The 17,763-nt window shown below is 45.2% G+C and overlaps 1 protein-coding gene across 2 annotated transcripts in view; it reads left to right on the top strand.

Annotated features, from left to right (window-relative positions):
* hmgcra (3-hydroxy-3-methylglutaryl-CoA reductase a) overlaps positions 1-17,763 on the top strand; it is a 113,519-nt gene that overhangs the window by 39,388 nt on the left and 56,368 nt on the right. Inside the window, exon 2 of one of the 2 annotated variants that reach the window (XM_080189291.1) lies at positions 7,822-8,200. The gene's annotated coding sequence lies outside the window, so the exon portion shown is untranslated. Of the gene's footprint in view, positions 1-7,821; positions 8,201-11,527; positions 11,630-17,763 lie in introns of those variants that run through there. The other variant, XM_080189294.1, reaches the window with a different exon arrangement.

Here is a 17,763-nt window from a genome sequence, read left to right on the forward strand (position 1 = left end):
CCCTGGTGATGTGCCAATGGGAACGGTTCATCTGTGGAAAGCTTCCATGGTTAAATAGCAACCAAGAAATGGGTTTAGCCAAAATGAGAAGATGTCTGGAATTATTATACTGAATTATCATTATATTTTGCAATTGACTGAGATATCCTGTCAAAAACTGGACTGACACATAAACACTAAGTGAAATTAATTTTAAGCTAATGAAGAGGTGTATCTTAAGACAGCAGAAAGTATAATTGGCTGAGTGCCTCAGAACTTTGGAGATGTTTCACAGTCCCATGGCCATAGTTAACGAAAGCAGCAAATTAATTTGGAAAATGATTAAGAAGGGGTACAACCCAGACGCTTCTGAGTCTGACCAAATGTTATGCTCGAATAGCCAAAGTAAACATAAACTAGAGGTTGCCAGATTCATCCTAGCCGCCACCATAAGGATCCGTCTCTTAAAAGAGGCAGCTGAAACAGAAACAGTGTCTGGGAACATAGCTCAAGAAACTTCTCAAAAAAGAAATAGTAAAGGAGACAGAAATAGATCCATAGGATTCCCCAAACTTCAGGGATTACATCACAAACTGAGAGTGCTTCCCAATAGCTTTAAAATTCCTTTCCTGAAAATTTCCAAGGTCTTAGAGCCATGATTTAGCAACCACTCTAACCACGGATACAAATCGCATAATGGCCAGTAAATCTTGTGAGGCCAAAAATATTATTTGTGCTAACAAGATTTCTCAACATGATCTTCCCAGCCCCACTCCAATTGCATGATCAGATTCATGCCCTAATTCAGGACACAAACCTAATTTGCATGAATTTGAATGTATTATAGAACATAGAACACCACAGCACAAACAGGCCCTTCGGCCCACAAGTTGCGCCGATCACATCTATACCTACCAGGCCATAGAACTATCTATAACTTCCAAATGCCATTAGATCCCATATACTCATCCCGAAGTCTTTTAAAAGACCCCACCGACGGCAGCCGATTCCACTCACTCACCACCCTCTGAGTGAAAAACTTACCCCTAACATCTCCTCTGTACTTGCTTCCCAGCACCTTAAACCTGTGTGCTCTCGTAGCGACCATTTCAGCCCTGGGAAATAGCCTCTGAGAATCTACCCTATCTATTCATCTCAACATTTTGTAAACCTCTATCAGGTCGCCTCTCAACCTTTGTCTCTCCAGGGAGTAGAGACCTAGCTCCCTCAACCTATCTTCATAAGGCATGCCTCCCAATCCGGGCAACATCCTTGTAAATCTCCTCTGCACCCTCTCAATAGCTTCCACATCCTCCCTATAGTGAGGCGACCAAAACTGCGCACAGTACTCCAAGTGGGGTCTGACAAGGGTCCTATAAAGTTGCGGCGTTACCTCCCGACTCCTAAATTCAATCCCGCGATTAATGAAGGCCAGTACACCATATGCCTTCTTGACCACATCCTCCACCTGCAAGGCCGATTTAAGAGTCCTATGGACCTGGACCCCAAGATCCTTCTGCTCTTCAACCCAGCTAAGACTCCTACCCTTGATATTGTACTCCTGCATCCCGTTGGTCCTGCCAAAATGGACCACTACACATTTATCTGCGTTGAAGTCCATCTGCCACTTCTCTGCAGATGTATGGGATTGGGGGTGATCTAGGGAATTGGATCAGGAATTGGCTAGCGGATAGGAGACAGAGGGTGGTGGTTGATGGTAAATATTCATCATGGAGTTCGGTTTCGAGTGGTGTGCCTCAGGGATCTGTTTTGGGGCCACTGCTGTTTGTAATTTTTATTAATGATCTGGATGAGGGTATAGTTGGGTGGATTAGTAAGTTTGCTGATGACACCAAAGTCGGAGGTGTGGTAGATAGTGATGAAGGGTGTCATAGTTTGCAGGAAGACTTAGACAGGTTGCAGAGCTGGGCCGAGAGGTGGCGGATGGAGTTTAATGCGGAGAAGTGTGAGGTAATTCACTTTGGTAGGAATAACAGATGTGTCGAGTATAGGGCTAACGGGAGGACTTTGAATAGTGTGGATGAGCAGAGGGATCTAGGTGTATGTGTACATAGATCCCTGAAAGTTGGGAGTCAAGTAGATAAGGTTGTTAAGAAGGCATAGGATGTCTTGGCGTTTATTGGTAGGGGGATTGAATTTAGGAGTCGCAGCGTCATGTTGCAACTGTACACAACTCTGGTGCGGCCGCACGGAGTACTGTGTGCAGTTCTGGTCCCCACATTACAGGAAGGATGTGGAGGCTTTGGAGAGGGTGCAGAGGAGGTTTACCAGGATGTTGCCTGGTATGGAGGGGAGGTCCTATGAGGAGAGGCTGAGGGATTTGGGGTTGTTTTCGCTGGAAAGAAGGCAGCTAAGAGGGGATCTTATTGAAACACATAAGATGATTAGAGGTTTAGACAGGGTGGATAGTAATAGCCTTTTTCCTCTGATGGAGAAATCTAGCACGAGGGGGCATGGCTTTAAATTAAGGGGTGGTAGTTATAGGACAGATGTCAGGGGTAGGTTCTTTACCCAGAGGGTGGTGAGGGATTGGAATGCCCTGCCTGCTGCGGTTGTAAATGCGCCTAGTTTGGGGGCGTTTAAGAGATCCGTGGATAGGTTTATGGACGAGAAGGGATTGGTTTAGGTTAGTGGGTCATTGTTTTGTAACTGGTCGGCGCAACATCGTGGGCCGAAGGGCCTGTTCTGCGCTGTAATGTTCTATGTTCTGCCCACTCTAGCATCCTATCTACGTCACGCTGCAACATCTGACATCCCTCCAGACTATCCACAACACCACCAACCGTCGTATCGTCGGCGAACTTACTAACCCATCCCTCCACTTCCTCATCTAGGTCATTTATGAAAATGACAAACAACAAGGGTCCTAGAACAGATCCCTGGGGCACTCCACCGGTGACCGACCTCCATGCAAAAAAAGACCCATCCACAACCACTCTGCCTTCTGCAGGCAAGCCGGTTCTGGATCCACAAGGCCAAAGCCCCTTGGATCCCATGCCCTCTCACCTTCTCAAGAAGTCTTGCATGGGGGACCTTATCAAACCCCTTGCTGAAGTCCATGTAAACCATGTCCACCGCTCTTCCTTCGTCAATGTGTTCAGTCACATTTTCAAAGAACTCAACTAGGCTCGTAAGGCACGACCTGCCCTTGACAAAGCCGTGCTGACTATTCCTGATCATTCTAAACTTCTCTAAATGCTCATAAATCTTGTCCCTCAGAATCCTCTCCACCAACTTACCAACCACTGAGGTCAGACTCACCGGTCGGTAATTTCCCGGGCTATCCCTGTTCCCTTTCTTGAAAATAGGAACCACATCCGCAATCCTCCAGAACCTCTCCCGTCTCCATCGATGATGCAAAGATCATCGCCAGGGGCTCTGCAATCACTTCCCTCACCTCCCACAATAACCTGGGGGTACATCCCATCCGGTCCCAGTGACTTATCTATCTTGATAGAATTTAAAACTTCAACACATCCTCTCTCTTAATATCCACATACTCAATCTTTTCAGTCTGCAGCAAACCTGTATTACAACCTCCCAGATCACTTTCCACCGTGAATACCAAGGCAAAGTACTCATTAAGCACCTCTGCCACGTCTTCCAGTTCCACACAGACTTTTCCCCCTTCACCTTTTATAGGTCCTATCCCTTCACTTCTCATCCTTTTACTCTTCACATATTTGTAGAACGCCTTGGGATTCTCCTTAATTTTACCCGCCAAGGCCTTCTCATATCCCCTTCTGGCTCTCCTAATTTCCTTTTTAAGCTCCTTTCTACAAGCCTTATACTCCTCTAGATCCTTAACATCTCTTAGCCCTCTGAACCTTTTATACACCTTTCTTTACTTCCTGACTAGGTTCACCACAACCTTCGTGCACCACGGCTCCCGCGACCTACCAAAACCTCCTTGTCTCATCGGAATGTTGTCGTGCAGAGCTCCAGTCAAACATTCCTTGAAAATCGCCACCTTCCTTCAGTACTTTTCCCCAAGAACACCTCCTTCCAGTTTATTCGTCCAATTGTCTGCCTGATGTCATCATATTTCCCCTTACTCCAGACAAACACCTTCCTAGCCTGCCTGATCCTATCTCTTTCCAATGCTATCGTGAAGGAGATAGAATTATGATCTCCATCCCCAAGATGCTCTCCCACTGAGAGATCCGTCACCTGTCCTGGTTCATTAGCCAGCACCAGGTCAAGTACAGCCTCTCCTCTCGTAGGCTTATCCACATGCTGTGTCAGGAAACCCTCCTGAACACACCTAACAAACTCCTCCCCGTCCAAACCCCTTACCCTAGGGATGTTCCAGTCGATGTTTGGGAAATTAAAGTCTCCCATCACGACAACTCTGTTATTACTACATCTCTCTAGGATCTGTTTCCCTATCTGCACCTCAACTTCCCTGTCGCTATTGGGCGGCCTATAGAAAACACCCAGCAAAGTTATCGACCCTTTGCTGTTCCTAACTTCCACCCAGAGACTCCATAGACAGTCCCTCCACAGCATCCACCTTCTCTGCAGCCATGACACTGTCCCTGATCAACAGTACCACTCCGCCACCTCTTTTGCCCCCCTCCCTGTCCTTCCTGAAGCATCTGAATCCCGGCACCTCAAGTACCCAGTCCTGTCCCTGAGACATCCAAGTCTCTGTAATGGCCACCACATCACATTCCCAAGCAGCAATCCACGCCCTAAGCTCATCTACTTTGTTCACTACACTCCTGGCGTTAAAGTAGACACACCTCAGATCCTCAGTCTGGGCACTTCCCTTCTCCATTACCCGTCTAACCTCCCTCTCATACTGTCTACAGTCCTTCTCTACCGGGGAGCTAACCTCCTCGCTCTCTATTCTCCTCATCTCTATTCCCTCCCCCCCAACCTTTCTAGTTTAAAGCCCCCCCAGTAGCCCTAGCCAATCTTCCCGCCAAGATATTGGTCCCCCTGGGATTCAAGTGCCACCTGTCTTTACTGAACAAGTCACACCTGCCCCTAAGGAGGTCCCAATGATCAACGAACTGGAATCCCTGCCCCCTGCTCCAGTCCCTCAGCCATGCATTCACCCTCCATCTCATTCCATTTCTGCTCTCACTCTCCCGCGGCGCAGGCAGCAATCCTGAGATTACTACCTTCATGTTCCTCTTTCTCAGCTATCTACCTAATTCCCTATAATCCCTTTTCATGACCCCTTCCCTCTTCCTGCCTATGTCAGCGGTACCTATGTGAACCACAACCTCCGGCTCCTCACCCTCCCCTTTCAGGATGTCTTATAATATACTTACCAGGCTTAACGTCACATCTTCCATCCTCAACAAATCTTCCCACCCACGCTGTGATGTCACATTGGCACAAATTACTACTGTTCTTTAAAAGGGCTACCTGAGGATTGTCAATCCAGAAAACTAAAGAATGGAGGAATGACACCAATGAATTGTCTGAAATCTCCAGTTTGAGTAAGCAGGGTGCCTGTTAACACCGCTTCTCTCTGTAGGAGGAACCAATTGTGCCTAGTTTGTATCCTGAGCTTCATTCTTGTTACACTAATTGGCCCTCAGCATCATCAGTTCCTCATATTTACAAATACAAGACTGAGACTCAGCTTTAGGTGTCAGGACTGTCAACTGGTGGTTCAAGAACAAGTACCAAGGGGGTTACATCACTTCAGGATCTCCAGTGTCTGCAAATAAAGTTCCTTTCACAACACAACATGCAACCCCACCCTCCACCATGCTACCCCCCCACCCCACCATCACCAAGGCAAACCTCACCACCCTAATGTCACAGCCAGTTGCAATGAGTAAACACATTTCCCTCCTGAAAGATTCCCTAGTAGTCTCAAGTGTGACGGAGAGAAACCCAGACTGATGTCCAGCTGTGAGTCAGAAGGGGTGAGGACAAATGCACGACCATAAGACATAGGAGTAGAATTAGGCCACTCAGCCCATCAAGTCTACTCTGCCATTCAATCATGGCTGATTATTTTTCTCATCCCTGTTCTCTTGCTTTTTTCCCGGTAACCCTTGATCCCATTATTAATCAAGAATCTTTCTATCTCTGTCTTAAAGAAATTCAATAACCTGGCCTCCACAGCCTTCTGCGGCAAAGAGTTCGACAGATTCACCACACTCTGGCTGAAGAAATTCCTCCCCATCTCTGTTTTAAAAGATCGTCCCTTTAGCCTGAGGTTGTGGTCTCTGGTTCTACTTTTCCTACTAGTGGAAACATCCTTTCCACGTCTACTCTATCCAGGCATCACAGTATCCTGTAAGCTTCAATAAGATCCCGCCCTCCCATCCTTCCAAACACCAACGAATACAGACCCAGAGTCTTCAACCATTCCTCATACGACAAGCTCGTCATTCCAGGGATCATTTTTGTAAACTTCCTCTGGACCCTTTCCAAGGTCAGCACATCCTTCCTTAGATATGGGGCCCAAAACTGTTCACAAAACTCCAAATGGGGTCTGACCAGAGCCTTATACAGCCTCAGAAGTACATCCCTGCTCTTGTATTCTAGCCCTCTCAATATGAGTGCTAACATTTCATTTGCCTTCTTAACTGCCGACTGAACCTGCACGTTAACTGTAAGAGAATCTTGAATAAAAATTCCCAAGTCCCTTTGTGTTTCTGATTTCCTAAGCAGTTCCCATTTAGAAAATAGTCTATGCCTCCACTTCTCCTTCTCCTTATCCAAATTGTATTCCATCTGCCACTTCTTTGCCCACTTTCCTAACCTGTCCAAGTCCTTCTGCAGCCCCCCCACTTCTTCAATACTACCTGTACCTCTACATAATCTTTGTATCTTCTGCAAACTTAGCAACAGTGTCTTCAGTTTCTTCCATATATTGTGAAAAGTTGTGGTCCCAGCTCTGACCCCTGAGGCTCACCAACTGCCATCCTGAGAAAGACCCCTCTATCCCCACTCTCTGCCTTCTGCCAGTCAACACAAAGAAATCCCACAACACCAGTTTAAAGTCCAAACAGGTTTATTTGCAGTAAACGTCACAACCTTTCGGGACAGCCTGTCCCTTCGTCAGGTGGCTGGGGGTTCTGAGAACCTGTTTGGACTTTCAACTGGTGTTGTGGGATTGCCGGCATCTCCACATCATTCTGCCAGTCAGCCAATCCTCTATCCGTGCCAGGATCTTACCCTTAACACCACAGGCACTTAGCTTATTTAACAGTCTCCTATGCGGAACCTTGTCAAAGGCCTTCTGGAAATCTAAATAAAATCACATCCACTGGGTTCTCCTTTATCAAACTTCCTTGTTATCTCCTCAAAGAACTCTAAATTTGTCAGACACAACCTTCCTTTGACAAAGCTGCGCTGCCTCAGTCCTACTTTATCACGTGCTTCCAAGTTCTCTGCGATCTCACTTTTAATAATGGCCTTTAAAATCTTGCCAATGACCGAAGTCAGGCTAACCAGTCTATAATTTCCCATCTGCTGCCTCCATCCCTTCTTCAACAGCTGTGTTACATTTGCTACTTTCCAGTCCTCTAGTACCCTCCCTGCCTCCGGTGATTCCTGAAAGATTACCACCAATGCCTCCTCAATTTCTTCTGCTATCTCTTTTAGAACTCTGGGGTGTAGTCCATCTGGTCCACGTGATGTATTCACCTTCAACCCTTTCAGTTTCCCCAGAACCTTCTCCTTAGTGATGGTACAAGGTACAGCCTGTTCTGGAGATGGGAGGGCACTTGAGATGTAAGTGCACGACTGCTACAGGTGATGTTCCTGCTCCCATCAAAGGGTGACCAGTGGGTCAGGAGATGTTAATGATCAGTAGCTGGAAGCAAACCTCTCTCTGATCCCTTGCAGGAGACCAAACAATATGGAGATGGAGCTAATCAAGCTCACAGTGATCTTAAACACAGCACTGGAAGGAAGACTCCAGCAGCAATATGCAGTGGCACTCATAATGGATCCTCCAAACCAAGACCAGAGACTGCAGGTCAGAATCAGAAGCTGGTACAGCACCAGCTGTGGAGGGAGCTCAAATACGATGCCAACATCCCAGAGTATACCTCACTTGGATCTCCTTCACGGAGTTTTCCAATAGCATCTGCGAATGAAACAGTTGTACTGAAAAGACCTAATCATTTGGAGGACATATAGGCCCTATGAGATCAACTGTGTCTTGATGGTGAGAAGCACCATTCCATTAAGAAGCAACTTAAGCTTATGAAACTTCAAAGTGGTGAGCATCAATTATACTTAATACAATGATAGATCAAAATTAGACAGGTTCCTACACATATGCACACAGAGTGGACCTATACTTCCTTAACCTTACAAACCCTCCCACTATGCTCCTACCCATTTTGGGTTGGCACTGGTGTTGTGGTGCCACTTTATTCTGTTTGTTACACTTGAGGTACACCAGTCTCTCAAAGGGGGGGGGGGGATCAGATGGGCAGACGACTCCCACAGTCTCCTGGGTAGAAAATCTCGGGCTGTGCATCAGTGGATCCTCCTCCCTCTGGGTACTCGAGGGCACCTGACTCATTCCATGGGATTGAAGGGCAATTGGAGTGAGGTCCAGAAGCCCCGGTGTCCTCTAGTATTTTATGATTTAAGCACGAGGATGCCAAAATCCCTCTGTGCTGCGGTTTTCAGCAGTCTTTCTCCATTTAAATAATACCCAGTTCCTTTGCTTTTCCTACTGAAGTGTATAACTTTATATTTTCCTACTGAAATAACTCCTCAGCAGCCAATGTCCCTATACCAGATTCCCTTATTTACAAACTTATCTCCAATCCTAAGAGTGCTTCAGTATAAATTCAGAATCTGGAGGATCAGTAGACCTGACACTCCTCAATATGTTATATATAGAGGTGAGACTCCCTAATTTGGCAGACAATCATTACCTCAATACTCCAGGGAGGGAGCTCATACTCCAAGAGGCCAACCTCATGGATCTCATTGAGGTCATTAAAAGTTTCCTGCCTCACTTCAAAGATGTGCAGGTTACGCGGATTGTCAGGTTAAATTGCCCGTTACTGTCTGAGGGACTAGCAGAGTAAATATGTGAGGTTACACGGACAGACATGGCGGTGGGCTCATTGTCAGTGCCGGCTCAATGAGTTGAATAGCCTCCTTCTGCACTGAAGAGATTTTACGACTCTATTACACCCCTTCCCCCTTAAGTCCAAGGAACATGCCCCTCATGAGTCTCTTGTGACTTTCAACGCCAGTCCAGTTCCTCCAACTCATGGGCAGGACGTATCGAATAAGCACTCTTCTCTTACAACGCGAGCACCAGAGTTCCAGTTCACTCCATTCCTCAGGAGGCAACGGAATAGCCGCACTTTTTCCGAAGTCCTAACTAGGTACCTGCGGAGGACTTTCCTCGGTTCTCAGCCCACTGGGCACTGTTGGCTCCTGGGCGAGCAATGATTTCTAGGCCCACACCTGGTCCAGATATTTTATCGGGATGACCTCACCCAACCATACACTGGCCTCGTCCTGAGTCAACAGTTCTTAGTAGACATCCGGGACCCTTGGCGTAATTCTTCACCAGTGCTTTTTTTTAAACCAGCACCCAATTGAATTTCCAGGCTGCTGTTATCATGGGCTTTGCATTGGGCTTTTTGCTGCCTTCTCCCCCCAGTTCGGGAAGATCAGACTCAATCTAGTGCGGAGTTGTCTGCACATGAGCAATTCTGTGGGCTGTATTCCTGTGGCATGGAGGGGTTGTCTTACAATCAAATAATCAACAGGAGAGCTTGGTGTCCATTGAGGCTGCCGGCTGTTTATTAAACCAGGTTTTAAAGTTGGGACTGCTCTATCCGTGAGGTGATTCATGGTATGGTGCAGTCTTGATATTCGAATCCCATTTGATTTTATGAACCTGGTGAACTGCTGGCCAGCAAAAGATGGCCCACTGTCAGAGACCAGCACCTTCAGGATCCCATGTGTTGAAAAGGAGCTGTGAAGTTTCTCTACTGTTGTTGTTGTGATAGCTAAATGCACCTTATGGACGTCCATACAGTTGGAGTGGGTATCCATTATGATACCCATTATGAGTAGAAACATCGAGCCCATGACTGGGCCTAAATGATCCACATTGAGCCCAGGGTCTATCCAGCCATTCACATGGGTGTAAGGGAGCTGCCGGTGGCAACTTTTGCCCTTAGTGGCATTTCTGGCACTGACCCACAAGTGACGCTATGTCCATTCCACCAAACGTGACTTCTCGCCAACATCTTCGTTTTGGGTATTCCTGGATATCCGTGATGTAGTTCAATCAGTATGGGATGGCAGCCTGACTCAAAACAACCACTCATGCCCCCTATAACAGTATGGCCATCTTCTACAGTGAGTTGTCCTCTTCCACTCCAATAAGGGAATTGGGGCAGTGCTGTTCTTTCTGTTTCCCCCATCAGACTAATAAGTTTAACTTTTGCGAGGACCGGGTCCTTTTGTGTCCAAAGATATATATTACATTTGCTTTGCTTCGATTTGATTGTCACGTGTATTAACATACAGTGAGAAGTATTGTTTCTTGCACATATAAAGACAGAATAACACTCATTGAAAACGAAATGAGACTGTTCAAAATGGAGTGTTACAGTCATGGCAAGGATGTAGAGAAAGATCAACTTAATGTAAGATAAGTGCATTCAAAAGTTTGACGGCTGCAGGGAAGAACCTGTTCTTGAGTCGGGTGGTATGTAACCTCAGACTTTTGTTTCGTTTTTGCAATGGAAGAAGGTGGAAGAGAGAATGTCCAGGGTGTGCGAGATCCTTAATTATGCTGGCTGCTTTGTCGAAGCAGCGGGAAGTGTAGCCATACCAAGCTGTGATACAACCAGAAAAAATGCTTTTTATGGTGCATCTGTGAAAATTGATAAGAGTCATAGCTGATATGCCAAATTTCCTTAGTCTTCTGAGAAGGTAGAGGCAGTGGTGGGCTTTCTTAACTATAGTGTCAGCACGAGGGGGCCAAGGACAGGTTGTTGGTGATCTGGACAGCTAAAAATTGAAGATCTCCACCCTTTCCATTTCGTCCCCATTGACGTAGACAGGGGCATGTTCTCCACTACACCTCCTGAAGTCAATGACAATCTCCTTCATTTTGTTGACATTGAGGAAGAGATTATTATCGCCGCATCAGTTCACCAGATTCTCTATCTCATTCCCATACTCTGTCTCATCATTGTTTGAGAACCCACCCACTACACTGGTGTCATCAGCAAACTTGAAAATCAAGTCAGAGGGGAATTTGGCCACACAATCATAGGTATATAAGGAATATAGTAGGAAGCTGAGAACATAGCCTTGTGGGATACCGATGTTGAGGATGGTCATGGAGGAGGTGTTGTTGACTATCCTTACTGATTGTGGTCTGTGAGTTAGGAAGTACAGGTTCCAGTCACAGAGGGAGGTGCCGAGGCCCAGGCCATGGAGTTTGGAGGTGAGTTTCGTAGGAATAATGGTGTTGAAGGCTGAGCTGTAATCAATAAATAGGAATCTGACATAGTTATCTTTGTTCCAAGGTTGAGTGCAAGGCCAGGGAGACAGCGTCTGCTGTGGACCTGATACGGCCATTGGAAGGGTATCCAGAAAATTCATGGTCATTACCATCCCTTCTGCTTGTGGTACCATCGGTGGATGTCTGCTAAAGGTAATCTATTCAAGGCATCTGCATTTGCCATGTGGCCTCTCAGCTGGAGTTTCAACTAATCATCTTAAACAGCCAATAATAAAGTCCACCACTGGATCTGGATCTATCGGTGGCATAGTTTTGTCCACACTTAGCCCTAGTAATAGCAAATGATCGGTGTCAATCACAAATTTCCACCTATAAAGATACTGATGAAATTTTTTCACTTCAAATTTTACCACCAACCCTTCCTTTTTCAATATGGGTGTACATTCTTTCTGCTACAGCCAAGGTCATCATCGCAGGTTAGCACCAACTCTGTTCTAGGATCAAAATATGCTATGACATTCAATGACGAAAGCTGTTGCTTTATGCTCTTAAAAGTCAAGTCTTGACAGGTGAACCATTCCTAACCTTAATTCTCTTTTAGCAGTTGATGTAGTGGAATCAAGATGGAGACAAGGTTTGGTATAAATTTTCTGTACTATGTCTCCAACCCTAGAAACGACCATAACTCCTGGATGCATGTTAATCGCTCACATCTGGTCCTCCAAAAGGGTGTAGATAATACTTGTCCACTTTGTAGCCCAAATAGATCACTTGAAGTACCAGAAAGACTCATTTTTCCTTTCTTAGGCACATGCCAACCCTTGAAAAAAAATGACTAAGAACTTCCTCCAGGTTCTGTAGGTGTTCCATCTTTGTTTTACCTGTAATGAGAATGTTATCCAGATAAATGGCCACCTGGGGTAAACCTTGTGACATGTTCTCCATTAATCATCAGTCAGCTGATGATACCAGAAAGGGTAACCTTCAGTATTGATAAAGACTCCCATGAGTATCGATCGCAGAATATTTCTGCAAATCCTTATCCAGTTGCAACTGCAAATAAGCATGACTCCAATCTAGTTTCAAGAATAAAAGTCCCCCTGCAAACTTTGTATATGAATTCTCAATCCAGGGTATGGGGTGTTTGCCCAGCTGTGAAAAACGGTTTATTGTTTCTTTAAAGTCCCCGCAAAAGCACACTGAACCATCTGGCTTCAAAACAAGCACCACTAGTGCAGCCCATTCCGCGAACTGAGCAGGCTTTATGATATCTTTTCATTATTATCTACGAATTTCTGTTTCTACTTTTCCCCTTAAAGCAAACGGTACCAAATGGGCCTTGCAAAATCACAGGACCACTCCATAGTCGACATGTAAGTTGCCTTGGCTCCATTTATTGTTCCTAGACCTTCCTGGAAAACTTTCGGTGATTTGAGCAGGACTTCACTCTATGTGGCCATTTTCTAATTGAAAAATATTTGCCCAAGTCAGGTAGTCATCCTAACTAGTTTCATCCCATTGGGCTCAGGCCAAGTCCTCCACTACCATTAATGGTAACTGAATCAACTGAAGAGACAGGAACAAAGGTTGTACCCGCATTTCTCAGAGGTTCCCCTCTATAAATTCCCTGTCTTGTTGAAGTCTTGATTAAAATTAAGAGTTGGAGTCCAGAGAGAATTTTATTGAACACTGATTCTCTGATCACTGACTCGGGTACACCTACGTCAACCTCCTTTAATACTGAATGTCCATTTAACCTTGAGGTTATCTTAATTGGGTCCGATTTGGACATTGCTATGCAGTTTAATTGTTCTACGTCAGATGTAGGTGGGTCTTCCACTAGCTTGGACACTGGCCTACATGTTGCTTTCCTAAATCTAGGTCTTGAAGGCTTGCTTTGCTGTTCCAACTCTGCATACCAACAACAATTATAATGGCTTGCTGGACAGGATTCTGAAGGGACTGTTGACAGTCTGATCAAAGCCTAGCTTTGTTTTGGGACTGTCCTGCAGGCAGACCTGTGTTTACTCATATCCAGATACTTACTGAAGGAGGCTATGTAATCACCTGTGCTCAAGTTGTGGTCCCCAAACTCAGTCAAACTGGCAAGGTCCATTGGGGTACCCTGCAATTCATATGCTCCATTCGCAGCATTTTCCAACAATAAGGCAGCTGCAGCGCCTGTTTTTAAGCCCAACTGGGCTTCAGTCAACAGGTGTTTTTGAATAGTTACACTATTTATCCCCCATACCAGTCTCTAAGCATTTCATTAAACGGTAACCCAAATTCACATGCTTCCGCCAGTCATCTCAGCTTTGTTAGGAAACTTGTAACAGACTCCTCCATCTGGTACGTTCTCAGGACCAGATGTAGCTTAGGGTCGTAATATTCACTCACTAGGTCTGCCAATTTCTGAAAGGTTTTTGTATCTGGTGTCTCCAGGAAAGTTAAGCTGTGAATAACAACAAATGCCAACAGTCCATAAGTGGTCAAAAGAATGACCGGTTGCTTTTCATCTGCCATAATGTCGCTGGCCCTAAAAAAGTAATGCATGTGTTCCACATATTCGCGCAGTCCTCAATAGCTGGGTCAAGAGTCCAGATTCCCAAACAGAGGCATGATGCCTGAAAATTGCTTAACCACAAGCCAAGCTGGCTGTTGTGAACAAATTCCTTACAGTCATTCTTTTTTCTCATCACCACTGAAATAACTTCTCAGAGGTCCTTTGCCCGGTTCCTATTATTTACAAAGTTATTTCCAGTCCAAAGAGTGCTTCAAGTACAAAATCAGAATCCAGATTGCCAGTAGACTTGACACTCCTCATTATACACACAGGTGAGATTTCCTGATTGAGAAGGTGATGACTTAGTGGTGTTATCGCTTGAGTAGTAATCCAGAAACTCAGCTAATGTTTTGGTGACCCAGGTTTGAATCCTGCCACAGCAAATGGTGGAATTTGAATTCAACAAAAATAAATCTAGAATTAAGAATCAATTGATGACCACGAAACCATTGCTGATTGCCAGAAAAACTAATGTCCTTTCGGGCAGGACATCTGCAATCCTTATCTGGTTTGGCCTACATGTGACTCAATAATCACAGCAATGTGGTTGACTCTCAACTGCTCCCTGAAATAGCTAACAAGTCATTTAAATTCAAGAGCAACTAGGGATGGGCAATAAATGCTGGCCAGCCAGTGATAGTCACGCCCCAGGAATGAATAAGAGAAAAGGAAATCGTTACCTCAATTAGGGAGCTCATACTCCAAAAGGCTAACCTCATGGGCCTCATTGAGATCATTACAGTTCCAAGCCCGGATGATGTTTGATTTGGAGGAGAGTCTCCAAGTATCTGCTGCTCTTGGCTTTCTAGATTATACTGGTTGTGTATTTGGAAGCTGCTGCCTGAGGAACTTTGATGAGTTCCCGCAGTGCATCTCATTGATGGTACATACTGATGCCACTATTCATTGGTGGTGATGGGACTGAATGTTTGTGGGTTGTTTGTAGCAATCAAGCGGGCTGTCCTGGATAGTGTCAACCTATATTCATTGAGGCAAATGGAGAATATTCCATTACACGCCTGACTTGTGCCTTGCAGATAATGGACAGACTTCGGATGTCAGGAGGTTACTCACCACAGGATTCCTAGCCTCTGACCTGCTCTTATAGCCACAGTGTTTTTTTAGTCCAGTTCAGCAAATCCAGGCTGTCGACAGTGGGGTACACACTGATGATAATGTCACTGAGCGTCAATGGACAAATGTTAGATCCTCTTTTGTTGGGAATGGTCATTACTTGGCACTTGTGTGGCACAAATTTTACCTGCCACTTGTCAGTCAAGCCAGGACATTGTCCAGGCTTTGCTGTATTTAGACATGGACTTCTTCACTATCAGAGGAGTCGCAAATGATACTGAACATTTTCTAAGTCATCAGCAAAAATCCCCACTTCTGACCATATGATGAAAGGAAGCATTGGTGAAGCAACTGAATGCAGTTCCTCAAGCCTACCTTGAGGAACTGCAGCGACGTGCTCACAGTAGGAGGGCACACAGATTCACATACAACAGACATTCACGTGATGAGACCATTATAATTAACTCAAAATGTACTAACAGGTGTACATAATACATAAACACTCGTAACACCATTGCACTCTCAGTATTCCTTACTTTAAGTTATTCTAATGCTATGGTTTGGTGTATCCTCGACCTTCACAACAGAGGAGGCAGCCTGTTCACTGCTCTGCCCTGTTGCCTGTGATGATTTAAATTGGGGTCCCCTGGAGGGCCACGTCCTGCTTTGCAAGGCAGGTGTACCTCTTCGGCCTGTGAAGCTGGAGGTGATGGAGAGCATAGGCAGAGAGGATTGGGAGTGGCTGGACACTCAGTCTCATGGGTAGATGGCCCCAGGGTGTTGAGCTGATAGTCATCCTCCCTTTGGGTGCCCAAGGACCCCTGCCTGTCTCCTTCAGATGTAACACCTGGAAGAAGATCATGGTGTTCCATTGCCCTCTCCCCAAGTCACTGATGGATCCTATTGTGAAATTGTGTGCATGTCAATGCTGACAATGACATATCTTTAAGAAGCTGCATAGTGACACCATCTTATGTAAGGCTGGAGAATAAAAGGTACAGTCTCCATGTTAGAGATTCACCATTGTTTGTGATCGCTGCTGCAGGCTACTGCCTGTGACTCAACATCAATAAAACTTTGTGTATACTTAATGATGTCATGTTATGTTGTAATCAGCCTTTGTGCCAAAAATAGAGATGCTGGAAAATCTCAATAGATCTGACAGCATCTGTGGAGAGAGAATAGAGCCAACATTTCAAGTCTGGATGATCCTTCAATGCTCTAAGCCAGCAAGGCAGTATTGATGGACGTCCTGGTTCCAGCCCTCAAAGAGGGCAGCACAGCATTTGCTGAATTGGGAGCCACTAGGGAGTCATGACTGAACATTGGGATGCATGGTTTCTTTCTCCTGGAGGCCACTTCAGGACATGTAGAACACACATCTGGACTGCAGAGAGTGGATGTATGTTTAGGTGATGTTTAAATATGGTGCCAGAACTTTTGAGGCCATAAGGTGACTGCAGGACAGACAAATAAATGCCCGCCCTGCCATTTGATTCGGACGGTGGCTGGTCAATGCATATTTAATGAGGTTCCAAGCATATAATCAGGCACAAGAAACTGTCCCACTTCCCAATCAGAAACATACTACTTATCCGGCACACTACACCTAGTCTCCAGACTGGAAATTCCGCCTCTGTTCATGTGCAATGAGATTGGATTAATTAATCACCTCAGCGAAGGCACCTTAGATCTCTGTGACCATAATGATTGTATTTCACATTCAGATTGAGGGAGGGAGGAGCAGATCTAATACTAGTGCTTTAAATGTAATAAGGGCAATTGAGGTCCTGAAAACAGAGCTCGCTAAAGTAAACTAGAAAATTAGGTTCCGGACTAGGTCAGTAGAGATGCAGTGGAAGACAAAAAAGGAGACATTTCAAAATGCTAAGAAAAGTTGGAATAGAGTGAGAGTGAAGAGGGGTGAGGATGAAGGGGAGTGTGGGGAATGAGGCTGGGTCAGAGTTTGGATGAGTGAGGGTGTGTGTGGGTGTGGATTAGGGGGTGACGGTGAAGGTGGGCGACGGTGTGGGTGAGTGGAGCGAGGATGGCTGTGGGTGGAGTTGAGGGTGAGTGAGGGCCTGTGTGTCAGTGGGTGCAATCCAGTGAGAAAAAAAAAGACTTCGAGGAAGGACAAGCCACGTATGGCTAACTAATAAAGTTAAGAATACTGTCAAATTGAAAGGAAAACCATACACTTCTGCAAAGATTTGTAGTTGGTCAGCAGATTGGACAGAATTTTAAAACCTGCAAAGAATGTCTAAAAAAGAATAGAGCGAGAGATAAACGTGCAAGGGAGGGAGGAAGGAAATTTAGATAATTACAATCACCATGGAAACGGTACTAAGATAATTATTAGAATTAAAAGCTGGGAACTCCTCAGGTCCTGACAGACATCATCCTAGAACTGGGTTTCTCAAACTTTGAGCCACAGAAGTCTTGACCTCCCAAGAATACTGAAGGAACATTCTTATTAATTTGAAGAATTAAACCACAAAATATGATTATTATAGTGCAATAAGAACAGATGTATAAAAACAAATTTAAAGTATGTTTCTAGGTCCTTTATGTATATATTTATTACAATAAAAATGCATTTTATTCAATAAATAGTCATACCCTAATTTTGTTATTTTTAATGGGAACACCCACTCTCACACACACCCTCGCCCTCACCCACCCTCAATTC

Source organism: Carcharhinus amblyrhynchos, chromosome 5, assembly GCF_965287045.1.
Source record: "Carcharhinus amblyrhynchos chromosome 5, sCarAmb.v2.hapA, whole genome shotgun sequence".
In the NCBI taxonomy this organism is placed as follows: domain Eukaryota; kingdom Metazoa; phylum Chordata; class Chondrichthyes; order Carcharhiniformes; family Carcharhinidae; genus Carcharhinus; species Carcharhinus amblyrhynchos.